The following is a 15,614-nucleotide window of genomic DNA, read 5'->3' as shown; positions in this document are numbered from 1 at the left end:
CTGATATAGATTTAAGTAGAGGGTCACAAAGGATTCCGGGCAAAGGGTTTGCGCGATCTTAATTTTTAGCTCGACTTTGCGGTGTCGCTTCTGGATCAAGACTGACTTGAACTTTCTGATCTTTGCATCGTTGATCCCTTTCGGGAATAGTTTTTCTATAAACATTTCAATTGATTTCGCCATCCCGAGTGGAATCCAGCAATCAGATAGATATGGTCGTTATCTATGATTCTGCGTTTTTAGTTTTCTCGAATCTGCAATATTGTGCATGCAACAGATTTTCGTCCTTTGTGTAGGCGGAAGGGGGTGGGGCGAAATTTTGAGATATAAGTTTTATAGTGAGATCTAACAGGAAAGCGGATACTAAATTTGGATACTCTAGCGTTAATAGTCTTTGAGATTTGTGAATATCCCCAGATTTTCGTCCTTTGCTGGGCGGAAGGGGGTGTGGCGAAATTTTGAAACAAACTCGTCTGGGGACGATATATTAGGAGTCTGGATACCAAATTTGGTTGCTCTAGCTTTTATAGTCTTTGAGATCTAGGCGCTAATGTTTTACTCTAAGCAAAGCCGCCTATGCTACGTGTGTGTTAGAGAGAGACAGGGCGAGAAAAAATGAAATTGTTTTCTTGATGCTGGCTATAATAATAATAATATCCAATTCAGATTCTGCAGTCTAAAAGATATGGTCATTCTCTACGATTCTGCGTTTTTGGGTTTACCGTACCTTTAAAAATGGGGATGCCACAGATTTTCGTCCTTTGTGGGGGCGGAAGTGGGCGGGGCGAAGTTTTGAAATAGTTTTGTAGCAGTGACATATCACAGAAGTCTGGATCCAAAACATCGTTGCTCTAGCTCTTATAGTCTTTGAGCACTAGGCGATGAAGGGGACGGACAGACGGACAGACGGACGGACGGACGAACGGACAGACAGACATGGCTCAATCGACTCGGCTATTGATTATGATCAAGAATATATATACTTTATGGGGTCGGAAACGATTCCTTCTGGACGTTACACACATCCACTTTTACCACAAATCTAATATACCCCAATACTCATTTTGAGTAACGGGTATAAAAATGCGGAGCGCAAAACAAAAACACGTCTGATCACTACGATAGATAATCGGAAAAATACCAGCAACTATGCGACTGTTTTTTTGTTGAACTATTTTGTTTAAGCCTTGATTTAGCCAAAATACAATAAAAGCAAGGAATAAAAACTAGTCAATCTTGAGGAAAATGTATTCATCAACAACCTTAAGTTATGTGGGCAGAACTAAGGATTTTAGTTAGCCAGAATTATTCAAGGGAATAAAGAAATTGAGCAATTGGAACGACTATCCCCTTTCGATTTTTTGTGTGACCAATTTCGCTATAACCTTTTTTTACGCAAAATTCAATAAAAGCCAGTATTTAGAATAAACCAGTTAAGTAGAAAATTGATTCATTAATCGGATAAAATTATGTGGGCAGAACTAAAGATTTTAGTTAGGCAGCATTATTCAACGGAAGATGAAAAACGAGGAATATGTAAAATAGAACTTGAATTCGTCAGTATATTTACGGTATATTTTTTAAATGAGACGGTATGTTTTGGTATATTTCTGACGGATCGATAAGTCCGCGGTCACACTGCTAGCTACCGTGTTCTATTATATTATTTTTTCTTTCAAAATTTTTATTGAACCGGTCTGGTTGTTTTGCAGAGAAAGAACAGAAAATGATATCGTCAAAGCATGGTAGTGAAAACGCTTTGTTGTATGAGATAAAAAAATGTTAAAAGAGCAAAAGGATTGCAGCAGTATTCATGGATTGAAAATGGGTATGTAGAAAAATCCGTGTTTCGTCTTTGCACGAATTTTTTGATGAATGTTCTATTTTCCGAAGAGTCGAGTGCCAGGTCTTCGGGCCTGGCATTCATTTCCTGTAGAAAGAATAAGAACGGCCAACTTATAAATCATTTCACCTAAATAAATGCGTTAAACATCCGAATGGCAATTAAACAAATTTACATTTTCTTAGGTTTCTAGGTATGAGGCCGCCCGGTACCCCCGGCACAGCTAATGTGAAAGGTAGATACCCCTTGCTGTGTATAATGATTTAGAATTTTGTATCTGATGATAAGTTCAATCTGAACAAAGTGCTGTTGATTTTTAACTTAAAACTAAACCAAAAGGATTCTGAAAAACAATTTTATAAAGCAAAAACCATAAATTTAACCAGATGAACTTTAACCTAAATTATTCTTCATTTTAGGTCAATGCTTCAACATGGCCAGAGATCTGGAAATATATAATGCAGGGGTAAGTTTTTGCTCGTCTTTTTTTTTGTTTTGGTCGAGAATGTGATGATAAGTTCAATCTGAACAAAGTGCTGTTGATCCACAACTTACAATTAAACCAAAAGGATTCTGAAAATCGATTCATTTCAGAAATGTTGTGGAAACCCAGCCGGAATGAGAAATTAATGCATTTTGTCTTTCGTTTCAGCCGCACATTTCAGCAAGCCGACATTTTCGTTGGTCATTCGATCCGGAAAACGTGACTAAGGTATGTTCTTTTATTTATTGTCAATATTCATTGCATGATGATAAGTTCAATCTGTACAAAGTGCTGTTGATTCACAACTTCAAATTAAACCAAAAGGGTTCTGATAATTAACGAGGGGGAACGTTGTGAGTTGCTGCGGACACCGCAACTCTACAGTTATACCCGATACTTAGTCAGTATGGCTCTCCTCCGGCAGCCGCCGCTAATATTGAACGACACGACAAAGAATGCGTGCGAGAGAGACAGAAAATCAGTCTGAGCGTGTCGTCGGATGCTGCGTAGCCACTGCAAATTGATTTCTTGCTTTTGGCTACAAAAATGATCCGATCTGATCCAGATTCAGCAATCTGATAGATATGGTCATTATCTATGATTCTGCGTTTTTAGTTTTCTCGAATGTGCAATATTGTGGATGCAACAGATTTTCGTCCTTTGTGGGGGCGGAAGGGGGTGTGGCAAAATTTTGAGATATACGTTTTATAGTGAGATCTAACAGAAGTGTGGATACCAAATTTGGTTACTCTAGCCTTAATAGTCTCTGAGATTTGTGGATGCCCCAGATTTTCGTCCTTTGCGGGGGCGGAAGGGGGTGTGGCGAAATTTGGACACGAAACGGTCAAGGTCCGATATCACAGGAGTGTGGATACCAAATTTGGTTGCTCTGGCTCTAATAGGTTCTGAGATCCTTGAACTCATATTTTGCAATTGGCAAAACCGACCATGAAACCTGTGTGTTAGAGAGAGACAGAGCGAGAAAGAATGAAATTGTTTTCTTGATTCTGGCTATAATAATTATACGATCTGGTTGAGATTTTACACTCTAGAACATATAGTCAAACTCTACGACTCTGCGGTTTTGGTTTTATCGTATCTTTAAAAATGTGGATGCCACAGATTTTCGTCCTTTGTGGGGGCGGAAGTGGGCGGGGCGAAGTTTTGAAATATTTTTGTAGCAGTGACATATCACAGAAGTCTGGATCCAAAACATCGTTGCTCTAGCTCTTATAGTCTTTGAGCACTAGGCGCTGAAGGGGACGGACAGACGTACAGACAGACAGGGCTCAATCGACTCGGCTATTGATGCTGATCAAGAATATATATACTTTATGGGATCGGAAACGACTCCTTCTGGACGTTACACACATCCACTTTTACCACAAATCTAATATACCCCAATACTCATTTTGAGTATCGGGTATAAAAATAAACCTTTTTCTGATTTAATACAAAACCGAAAATGGAAAATAACCTGGATTATTTGTTTATTTTTTTTAGGTGCATTTCTTGATCAGCCGCAGTTCAATCGTATTCTATCTGTCAGATGTGCGTTTTGGGTAAGTTTAAAAAGCGTTGAACAAAATATACATACAACTTTTATGTGATGATAGTAATTACCGTATGATTTTATTGATTTAAATCTCCATGGCTGCAATTATTGCAACTGATTATCTTTCAAATCAACGTAAACTATGTATATATTCTAGTGATATTTTATTAAATTGAGTATTCATTTGTACTTTTAGTGACGATCCTCCGTAATTTGGATCAACGGAGGAACCCCAATTCATACCATAAATAGAAGGTAAACAGCATAAGTACATACAAATATTTGATGAATTTTGAATACTATGATGAAAGTAATTACCGTATGATGTTTTTGATTAAATCTCCATGGCTGCAATTATTGCAACTGATTGTATTTGAAATTCATGCTATTACTACCATGCTAGTGATATTGTATTCTAAAGGATTCTTAATTACCTTAATTTGCAGTGTATACCCCCGTTGAAAGACGACTGAACTACGAACTGGTCTATCGAAAAGATAAAACAAATAAGGATCATGAAGCTAGGTAAGATATACATACGTATACGTCAGTCTGTAAAGCTTGGTTTAAATATTTACATGATGAATACCTTTTATCTATTAACTTGCGTTCTACTGAGTAGAAAATGCGGAGAAATTTACCTGAATCAACTAGACCATCATCATATTGGTGGGAAGACCGAGTTTATATGTGATGTTTATAGCAATTTTTATGTCTTCTTTACAGTGTTGCCTTTATCCGAAGTACCCTGAAGACTTCAAAGTATTGCATTGCTTGTGCTGGTAGGTTTTCTACTCATTTGTTTTACCTTAAACTCTTTAAATGATGTTACTTCAGTATAGTTCATTAGAATCCCACATGTTACAACGTTTTCGAAGCGGATATTATCGTCAATTCAGCTCCTGACGTTCCGCTATAGCAAATCATATTAATTGATAAATAATTGCAGCTCCGATGATTTGCTCTACACCAGTTGATCAGATTCAGCAGAATATATAAGGTCAAGTTTTGGAAACTTAATTTAGATGGTTTTTTGCGAAGCGTTTTATGTTGATGAATATCCTAACTCAGGATTCCCTCTTCTGAGTAGAACCCTAAACAACCATGCTGTTCACTTTTCCCTGTCTGAACATAAAAAGCTTAACAATTACAATTATTTGCATGTTACCAAAGACTATACAATACCAAGATGTCGCATGAGCGACCAAAAAGCTGTTCTATGGCGGGGCCTAACATTAGGACCCAAAAAGCGCGCGGGGTTTCAATTTCCTTTTCGCCTGTACTTCGTCTCTACCGCGACCCCGCTGCCCATCGGTTTCGTCTGTTTGGCAACAGCACCGTCGAAGCGGTGGTCGCGGATCGCCGATGTCTTTGGAGCGGCACAGTGGGACCTTTGGCCGTCTCAGCTTGCTAAATTAGTTAGTTAGTCAATAAATATTTGCACACTGAAAAAACAACCATGCTGTTAACTTTTCCCTGTCTGAACATAACTACGAATATATGTGTCGTTTCTTTGATACTGGTATTAAACTCGAACTATTTATTTTATTTGCAGATATGTTACCTTTCGATCAGGGATCGGCACATATTCACATTTTGTTAGTACCAAAGACTATACAATACCAAGATGTTGCATGAAGAACAAATGCTTTTTCTATTTTCGTTTGACGCTTCACGGTACGGGCGCGCGGGGCTAGTACTTCAATTCTCTTTTACGCTACCTTCGCCTCCTAAATGCTACTCGGCTTCGTCAATGCCTCGGTCAGCGTCGAGTCGGTGTGAAAGCATGTCAGTGGCTGCGTGCCGAAACCGTAGGGCAGCGTGGTCGCTAATGTCTTTGGCGCGGCACAGTGGGGACTCAGCCGAAATAGTCAAACAATTGTATGAGTGCTTTAGATAAATTTAATGTACGCATCTAATAGAGAATTTTCCAATCGAATTTTCAAGATAGTTTTAGTTTAGGAGATATAAGCACTCAAAGTTTAACATTTTTTCAGTGTGCAAATATTTATTGAACTCATATTCACTAACTAATTTAGCAAGCTGAGACGGCCAAAGGTCCCACTGTGCCGCTCCAAAGACATCGGCGATCCGCGACCACCGCTTCGACGGTGCTGAGGCTCGAATTAGAGTCCAGAATTATTTCGTTGCTGGTGAAGGCATTGCCGAACAGACGAAACCGATGGGCAGCGGGGTCGCGGTAGAGACGAAGTACAGGCGAAAAGGGAATTGAAACCCCGCGCGCTCCCTCGTGCCTTTTGGGTCCTAATGTTAGGACCCGCCATAGAACAGCTTTTTGGTCGCTCATGCAACATCTTGGTATTGTATAGTCTTTGTTAGTACGTTTGTGGGCGTAGCCACCAGCCAACAGGAAAATACCTTTTCCGATCATTATAACAACAGAGGTATATTGTGCTTAAAGTATTCATGCTGCTCTTTTGAAATGATGATGAAGCCCTTAGTGGTTTTTTCTTCTTAGAATCTCAAACATCATGCTGATTTTGTCTTCTTTCCCCAACTGATTATTCATTTCCATTAAGAACTTGAATTAGTTTCCAAATCAATGTGTTAATTATGTTATCTCTCTCTTCCAGGTTGTTTTGTTCGAGAATAAAATGCATAAAATAAAAGTAAATTGAAAATCAAATATAATAATCTGCTATATATTGAAGGAATTCAGATTTGGCCTATTGTGGGGGAAAGATTTTTTTCTGCTAAGATTTTATAACTCTGCCGTTGGCACTGTTTTTTTTTTTGGGACGCTGGTTGCATCGGTCTTTTTATTATATTAATACATTTTAAATGGTTACGCGAAATCTAAATCTGAACCTGAACCTGGCGGCACCTAATGTTTGAATCATCGGTGTCATTTCATAGCCAGTTGGTGTATTTATATATGACATGTAGAGTACAATGTGTATCCTTTTCTTCAATGTCTGGCAACGCTCATGCGAGAATAAAAGCTGGTTGCTATGAGATTTGGCCGGTGATTAACTTAAATTTTTGATTACATTTTAATGGAATTACGTTTTAATGCAATTTTCAGATTATAGGTCACGTTTGTGGGTTCCATTCGGTGCAGAGGACTTGGAAGCTAAAAGGTTACTCCGAACACTCAACCCCTTCGCACGCACGCACTCACTTTCCTCTGGGTAGTCGGCCTTCCTTGCATTTTTAAAGCACCGCGCTGGCAGCCATCAATTTATCATGCTGTTGTGTTGGCCATATAAGCGGAAGTTGTACAACCCAGCACTACATGCCCTGCCAGCCGTATGAGCAGCAACAATACCATCAGGAGCAGGCAGCCGCAGCGGCAGGCACGAGATGGAGAAGGAAGTCGAAGACACAACCCCACTTTCGGGGGGCGGGGGATGAGTGTCACATCTATTTTCAACATTGTGCACACATTTCATTCATTGAGTGCATGTCGGGCCCGAGACCAGAACGAGAATATTTACAACCATAGAGGCATTTATGCGCTTTTATGAGATTTTATGGGACATTTAAAAAAGACAGTTGGTTATTTTTTTACTAAGTTGATAATTATCTTGTGGGTGGATGTGCACGTGTGTGTGTGCAATCAAAACGCAATGAATTCAATTGAAAATTTTCCATTTCTTCTTCAATCTGAAGTTATTTACAGCTTGACTCCAGTCCTTCAGTCCAGGACGGGGAGGGGGAGGGGAGCGAGCAATGGAAAAGTGCAGCAATTGGGCAGTCGTCGAACTTTTTGCACTCGATATGTGACGACAAGGACATCGCTGTGCTTTTCACTCGCCTCCCCGAAACTGATAAAGATAAGGCCAAGGAGTTTGTCGCCGTCTCGAGCTTCTGGTTCTGTTTCTGGTTCGAGGGTGTCCTGGAGGAAACTTTGTCGTCATGCCTGCCCGGCCCGTATGGCCCGGCGGTTTTTGCGGCGAACAGAACAAGAACGAGAGGAGTTGACTAGTATTTTTGTGACAATTTATTTTCTGTGCTCTGGCTGGCATTTGCTTTTCAACAAATCGAAAAACTATTAAATTGGGCTGAAAGCCAAAAACTAAACGCAAAAGAAGATAAAGTGAGAGAAAAAAACGTAGCAAATATAAAAGAAATAATGAAAACGAGGGGGAACGTTGTGAGTTGCTGCGGACACCGCAAATCTACAGTTATACCCGATACTAAGTCAGTATGGCTCTCCTCCGGCAGACGCCGCTAATATTAAACGACACGACAAAGAGTGCGTGCGAGAGAGACAGAAAATCAGTCTGAGCGTGTCGTCGGATACTGCGTAGCCACTGCAAATTGATTTCTTGCTTTTGGCTACAAATATGATCCGATCTGATCCGGATTCAGCAATCTAATAGGTATGGTCATTATCTATGATTCTGCGTTTTTAGTTTTCTCGAATCTGCAATATTGTGGATGCAACAGATTTTCGTCCTTTGTGGGGGCGGAAGGGGGTGTGGCAAAATTTTGAGATATACGTTTTATAGTGAGATCTAACAGAAGTGTGGATACCAAATTTGGTTACTCTAGCCTTAATAGTTTCTGAGATTTGTGGATGCCCCAGATTTTCGTCCTTTGCGGGGGCGGAAGGGGGTGTGGCGAAATTTGGACACGAAACGGTCAAGGTCCGATATCACAGGAGTGTGGATACCAAATTTGGTTGCTCTGGCTCTAATAGGTTCTGAGATCCTTGAACTCATATTTTGCAATTGGCAAAACCGACCATGAAACCTGTGTGTTAGAGAGAGACAGAGCGAGAAAGAATGAAATTGTTTTCTTGATTCTGGCTATAATAATTATACGATCTGGTTGAGATTTTACACTCTAGAACATATAGTCAAACTCTACGACTCTGCGGTTTTGGTTTTATCGTATCTTTAAAAATGTGGATGCCACAGATTTTCGTCCTTTGTGGGGGCGGAAGTGGGCGGGGCGAAGTTTTGAAATATTTTTGTAGCAGTGACATATCACAGAAGTCTGGATCCAAAACATCGTTGCTCTAGATCTTATAGTCTTTGAGCACTAGGCGCTGAAGGGGACGGACAGACGGACGGACAGACGGACAGACAGACAGGGCTCAATCGACTCGGCTATTGATGCTGATCAAGAATATATATACTTTATGGGATCGGAAACGATTCCTTCTGGACGTTACACACATCCACTTTTACCACAAATCTAATATACCCCAATACTCATTTTGAGTATCGGGTATAAAAATAAACCTTTTTCTGATTTAATACAAAACCGAAAATGGAAAATAACCTGGATTATTTGTTTATTTTTTTTAGGTGCATTTCTTGATCAGCCGCACTTCAATCGTATTCTATCTGTCAGATGTGCGTTTTGTGTAAGTTTAAAAAGCGTTGAACAAAATATACATACAACTTTTATGTGATGATAGTAATTACCGTATGATTTTATTGATTTAAATCTCCATGGCTGCAATTATTGCAACTGATTATCTTTCAAATCAACGTAAACTAGGTATATATTCTAGTGATATTTTATTAAATTGAGTATTCATTTGTACTTTTAGTGACGATCCTCCGTAATTTGGATCAACGGAGGAACCCCAATTCATACCATAAATAGAAGGTAAACAGCATAAGTACATACAAATATTTGATGAATTTTGAATACTATGAGGAAAGTAATTACCGTATGATGTTTTTGATTAAATCTCCATGGCTGCAATTATTGCAACTGATTGTATTTGAAATTCATGCTATTACTACCATGCTAGTGATATTGTATTCTAAAGGATTCTTAATTACCTTAATTTGCAGTGTATACCCCCGTTGAAAGACGACTGAACTACGAACTGGTCTATCGAAAAGATAAAACAAATAAGGATCATGAAGCTAGGTAAGATATACATACGTATACGTCAGTCTGTAAAGCTTGGTTTAAATATTTACATGATGAATCCCTTTTATCTATTAACTTGCGTTCTACTGAGTAGAAAATGCGGAGAAATTTACCTGAATCAACTAGACCATCATCATATTGGTGGGAAGACCGAGTTTATATGTGATGTTTATAGCAATTTTTATGTCTTCTTTACAGTGTTGCCTTTATCCGAAGTACCCTGAAGACTTCAAAGTATTGCATTGCTTGTGCTGGTAGGTTTTCTACTCATTTGTTTTACCTTAAACTCTTTAAATGATGTTACTTCAGTATAGTTCATTAGAATCCCACATGTTACAACGTTTTCGAAGCTGATATTGTCGTCAAATCAGCTTCTGACGTTCCGCTATAGCAAATCATATTAATTGATAAATAATTGCAGCTCCGATGATTTGCTCTACACCAGTTGATCAGATTCAGCAGAATATATAAGGTCAAGTTTTGGAAACTTAATTTAGATGGTTTTTTGCGAAGCGTTTTATGTTGATGAATATCCTAACTCAGGATTCCCTCTTCTGAGTAGAACCCTAAACAACCATGCTGTTCACTTTTCCCTGTCTGAACATAAAACGCTTAACAATTACAATTATTTGCATGTTACCAAAGACTATACAATACCAAGATGTCGCATGAGCGACCAAAAAGCTGTTCTATGGCGGGTCCTAACATTAGGACCCAAAAGGCGCGCGGGGTTTCAATTTCCTTTTCGCCTGTACTTCGTCTCTACCGCGACCCCGCTGCCCATCGGTTTCGTCTGTTTGGCAACAGCACCGTCGAAGCGGTGGTCGCGGATCGCCGATGTCTTTGGAGCGGCACAGTGGGACCTTTGGCCGTCTTTGGCCCCACATAGGCCAGTATGGCCCTTAGTTGTCTTGATAGGGGTGGGGGGGGGGGGGGGGGGTGGGTTATGAACCGTCGCGGCAGTGTTTAGTGGGTTTTGAAGTCCTCGAGGATCGAGGTATTTTTCGCATAGGCCAGTAGTTGCTGGGGCGTCCTCTTGGAGGCATCTTCCAGTGATGCCAGCACTGGGGCGCCCAGGTATCTCCTCCTTGCCCTTAAGAGAGCAGGACAGTTGCAGATGAGATGTTCTAGGGTTTCGGTTGCCCCAGGTTCGTCACATTTCCTACAACTGTCTCTGTTTGTGATTCCTAGCTTTGTCGCATGCGCCGCAGCCAGGCAGTGTCCCGTTAATATTACCACTAATAATCTGCAGTCCTTCCGTGGTAGGTGCAGCAGGTAGTGGCTGAGTTTGTCATTGCGTTCCTTGCACATGGCGGTCAGGCCTAAAACGCTAGGGGGTGGTCCCCCCGAAAAATATTAACCAGTATGGACCCTCGGGCCAAATATGGAGGCGAAGAAGGATAAAGCACGGGTTGGGATGTCAACCCAAACGTCGGTGGGAAGCGTGACTGCTACCACCGGCGGGCACGGGGAGGAGCAATCCTCTCTGCGTGTCGCCAGCGGTCACACCTCAGACTTGGCGGGAGCAGGCCAAGTCAGTTGTAAAGCTACTGCCACAACAACAACAACAAAAACAACTCACTCCGCAGCCTGCAAGTTGAGCCGCACAGATGCCGTAGTCGACACAGACACGGATCTGGAGAGCGTGCTCTCTATGAGCAGGACGGAGGAAGAGAGCCTTCTCCGCTCACCGGAACCAAGCACCAGCTCCCTGCGTAGGGAAGGGCCGAAGCGTTCCAAGGAGGGGATGAAGGCCAAAGCACAATACAAAGCGGCCCTCAATATCAAAAGCCGGCTGCAAGGTAAAGTAGACATCTCCCAGGAGGAGAAGGTCAAGCTAGCCTGGGCCGAGCAGCGAGTAGAGGAGGGCCGACTACATTACGCCCAGATGCCACAGATGAGGGCGTCGAATGGCGAATATGCCAATAAGGTGGAGGAGATGATGGCCACCAAGAGGCAACGCTCGACTGAGAGTGCCATTAAAGACACTCCGGCGAGCAAGCGGCAACGCGGGCCCAAGAGTGCAGCCCCTCCACCGAAAGTGGCCAAGAAGCCATCGAAATCGAACGCGAAGGTCAGCGATGTGACCAAACGACATTTGATCGTGGCACTCATCGACCGGAGCGAGGAAAACGGCAAGATGTCAGCGGCACAGTGGAAGCTTGTGCACTGTTTGCACACATGGAAGAAGACCCCGCGGCCCCTATGCCCACGTTCGATGGTGCTGGGTGGCTAAATGGGGTTAAGATCCTAAAGTGCAACGACGATCCAACCCTAAGGTGGCTGACGCGTACGGTCTGCCAACTGGAGGCGATGTGGGAGGGGGCCAAGCTGGAGGTTGTGGACCGGGAGCTTATCCCGTCCAAGCCTAAGGCGAAGGTACTCTTCCCCATCACAATCCAGGGAGACCGAGCGCTGAAGCTCCTTCAGCGGCAAAACGCGGACGTGCCAACGACCGATTGGAGGATCCTACACATTGGTAGCCCACTACCCAACGAGGGGGGGCCAATGTGTGATCCTCCAAATAAACAAGGAGGCAGAGGATCTGCTGTATCCCAAGTTCGGGAAGATGGCGTGGGGCATGGGTAGCGTCTACCTGCGCCTCAAAAAGCACCACCCTGAGGACAAGGACGCGCATACCCTGCAGGTAGGCGAGGTGGAAATGGACTTAGGTCTCGAGTCCATCGTGGAGGCCGCCCAGGGTCTTGCGCTTGAGGACGAAGACGAGGAAGACGGTGACCTGACGTTAGTAGTCAACCCGTCGGATGCAAGTGAGCCAGCCACCCATGCTGAGTGTGCTGCAGCTAAACTTGCATAAAAGCAAGGTAGCGTCGGCGGAGCTCCTCATCGCCATGGAGCAAGGGCTCGCCGACATAGCTCTAGTCCAGGAGCCCTGGATTGCGACAGGCAATTCAGTGGCCGGACTAAAGTCCTCAAATCACAACCTGTTCTACGCAACATCGGTAAGCAGGAACAGAACCGTCGTACTCGTACGAAAGGGAATCCATGCTTACCTTATGTCTTATTACAGCACGGATGACCTGACGGTTGTGATGCTGGAAAGCGAGGAAAAGCGCCTTCTGGTGGCTTCCTGCTACATGGCTCACGACAGACCCGCACCACCCGACGAACTCAGTAGCCTGGTGACAGAAGCCGGCCCCAAAAACTATCAACTCGTCATCGGGACGGATGCCAATGCCCACCACAATGTGTGGGGAAGCACCGACATCAATGATAGAGGTGATTCACTCTTAGACTTTATACTTTATACTAATCTATATATAGCAAACGTCGGGGAGGAGCACACCTTCGTGGGTCCGACTTCATCCAACGTGCTAGACCTAACACTAGCAACGGGAAACAGTACTACGGTATCTAGCTGGAGGGTCCTTGAAAGACCCTCCTTCTCAGATCACAAGTACATTCAGTTTAAGTGCGACTTCAAACATTCTTCGAAGGTAATAGTCTATAGAAACCCCCGGAATACAAACTGGGAAAAGTTTAAAAAGACAGTTACTTCGAAGCTCGCGAGTCCGGGCACAGTGAAATCCGCGGAGGACATAGAGAAGTCTCTAGAGACCCTATCCAACGCGTTGCTGGACGCCTACCACACATCGTGCAAACCCTCGAGGACGAAGAAGAGGTCCAAGCCACTCTGGTGGAGCCGGGATCTCTCTCTTCAAAGCGACAACCTCAAGGAATTCTTTAAGATCGCCAAACAAGCGAACGAAGGGATCGTCTATGAGGAATACAGACTCCTACTCAGGAGCTACAAGAAGGAAATACGTAAAGCACAACGGAACTCGTGGAGGACCTTCTGCTCCAACATCGAGAAAGTACCAGAAACCGCACGGCTACGGAAGCTGCTCTCTAAGCAGCCTACCATACAAAGCCAATTAAAGCTAGGTGACGGACAGTGGACAGAGGGCAGTGACGAAGCCCTAACAGCACTAATGGAGGAACATTTCCCTGGTTGCACCGAGGTCGCTGATGCCAAAGAGCACCAGGACCTAGCAACCGAGGAACAACACCCCCCAACAGATTTTTTAACCACCAAGCGAATCCACTGGGCAATAGACTCCTTTGCGGGCACAAAAGCACCAGGACTGGACGGGATATTCCCAGCCATGATGCAGGTGACCAAAGAGGCGATTACCCCATGGCTCTCCGCAATATTCACAGCTTGTATAAGTACTGGCTATATCCCTATCCAATGGAGAACCTCGAGAGTTGTCTTCCTCCCAAAGGCAGGAAAGTGCAGCCATGCGAGTCCCAAGGACTATAGACCGATAAGCCTTACCTGATTTATATTAAAAACGCAAGAAAAGCTGCTGGACTTACATCAGGAATGAGGTAGGGGGACTGATGTCAACCAACCAGCATGCCTATACTAAAGGGAAATCGGTGGAGACCGCACTACATTCGGTAGTAGCTACCATTGAGAAAGCCCTTCACAATAAAAAGTATGCACTGGGAGTATTCGTGGACATCTCCGGAGCATTCAACAACGTGGCTACGGAAGCAATAACAAATTGGCTGGTAGCAACTAATACACACCCAGCAATCAACCTGTGGATAAGGAACCTCCTAGGTTGCAGACGGGTGCAATCAGAGTGGGGCACCGCTTCCATGGTGAAAGAGGCACACAGAGGCACACCCCAGGGTGGAGTCCTGTCGCCCCTCCTGTGGAATCTGGTGGTCGACGACCTCATCAAGAGATACGAAAGGAAGGCCCCAATAATAACAGCTTATGCGGACGACATAAGCATACTTATTACGGGTGTTTGCCCATCGACCCTCAGCTCACTAATGCAACGAACACTCAGGGAGATACGCGAGTGGGCGGAAGAAGTAGGACTCAGTATCAACGCGGACAAGACGGACCTCATCCTCTTTACCAAGAGGTACAAGGTACCGATATGGACCCCCCCCCGAAGATCAATCAAACTAGGCTAACCCCAAAAACACAAGTCAAATACCTGGGCACAGTACTGGATAGTAAACTGGCATGGAAACCCAATGTATTGGAAAGGGTGAAGAAGGCCACCATTGCGCTTTATGCATCCAAGAAGATGCTCAGCAGCACATGGGGCCTATCTCCGGCTCTGATGCATTGGATTTACATCTCGGTGGTGCGACCAACTCTGCTGTATGGAGTCTTAGTGTGGTGGCAAGCTACTGGAAAGAAAACGTATCATAAGCTTATGGAAAGGACTCAGCGACAGGCTTTGCTCTGTATTACAGGGGCGCTGAGGTCAACCCCAACAAAAGCACTCGAAACCCTACTTGGAATCGAACCCCTAGACATCCACGCCCGTCTGACTGCAGGAAAGGCAGCACAACGCCTCATCGCTTCAGGAAATATGTCGCCACAAGAATACGGGCATAGTTCAATTGGAAGGGAAATGAACAGATGAACTGATTACATGACCCCCCAAACATGCCTCGACGTAAAAACAACTGCATCCTTGGGACCTGAAGAGTGGAAAATCGGAAGAGACCAAACGGAGCACCTCAATATATATACGGACGGCTCCAAGATGGACGGAGGAGTAGGAGCGGGCCTATACTGTACAGACCCTGAGATAAGGCTGTCATATAAGCTACCGGACCATTGTAGCATATTCCAGGCAGAGGTTTTTGCCATCAGGAAAGCAGCAGAGGTCGCTCTTCTCACTGAAAGAGCACACGATGCGGTCAACCTATTCGTCGACAGCCAAGCGGCGATAAGATCCATGCAGTCGTCCGCAGTCAGTTCCAGAAATGTCTTGGCGAGCAGGGAGGCACTAGATACCCTAAGCACGACAAAGTCAGTGCGGATCTACTGGATTCCCAGCCACCAGGGCATCGAAGGGAACGAGACGGCGGACGTA

General features: G+C 43.7%; 2 long non-coding RNA genes and 3 other non-coding genes across 5 annotated transcripts; all 5 read left to right on the top strand.

The window, feature by feature from the left end:
* The first annotated feature begins 2,115 nt into the window (after positions 1-2,115).
* Positions 2,116-2,196, top strand: LOC117192119. The gene has a single exon (XR_004474215.1). It is a non-coding gene; the product is annotated as a small nucleolar RNA Me28S-Cm3227 (small nucleolar RNA).
* Positions 2,197-2,345: 149 nt separating this feature from the next.
* On the top strand, positions 2,346-2,426 carry LOC117192122. Its single transcript, XR_004474218.1, has one exon. It is a non-coding gene; the product is annotated as a small nucleolar RNA Me28S-Cm3227 (small nucleolar RNA).
* Positions 2,427-2,583: 157 nt separating this feature from the next.
* On the top strand, positions 2,584-2,664 carry LOC117192124. The gene has a single exon (XR_004474220.1). It is a non-coding gene; the product is annotated as a small nucleolar RNA Me28S-Cm3227 (small nucleolar RNA).
* Positions 2,665-6,141: 3,477 nt separating this feature from the next.
* On the top strand, positions 6,142-6,529 carry LOC117190317. Its single transcript, XR_004473683.1, has 2 exons — positions 6,142-6,287; positions 6,477-6,529. It is a non-coding gene; the product is annotated as an uncharacterized LOC117190317 (long non-coding RNA).
* A 2,841-nt stretch (positions 6,530-9,370) lies between these two features.
* Positions 9,371-10,392, top strand: LOC117190315. Its single transcript, XR_004473679.1, has 4 exons — positions 9,371-9,468; positions 9,660-9,738; positions 9,940-9,995; positions 10,163-10,392. It is a non-coding gene; the product is annotated as an uncharacterized LOC117190315 (long non-coding RNA).
* Positions 10,393-15,614: the final 5,222 nt, after the last annotated feature.

Source organism: Drosophila miranda (assembly GCF_003369915.1).
Source record: "Drosophila miranda strain MSH22 chromosome Y unlocalized genomic scaffold, D.miranda_PacBio2.1 Contig_Y1_pilon, whole genome shotgun sequence".
Classification (NCBI taxonomy): domain Eukaryota; kingdom Metazoa; phylum Arthropoda; class Insecta; order Diptera; family Drosophilidae; genus Drosophila; species Drosophila miranda.
This window is presented reverse-complemented; position numbering and strand designations above follow the sequence as displayed.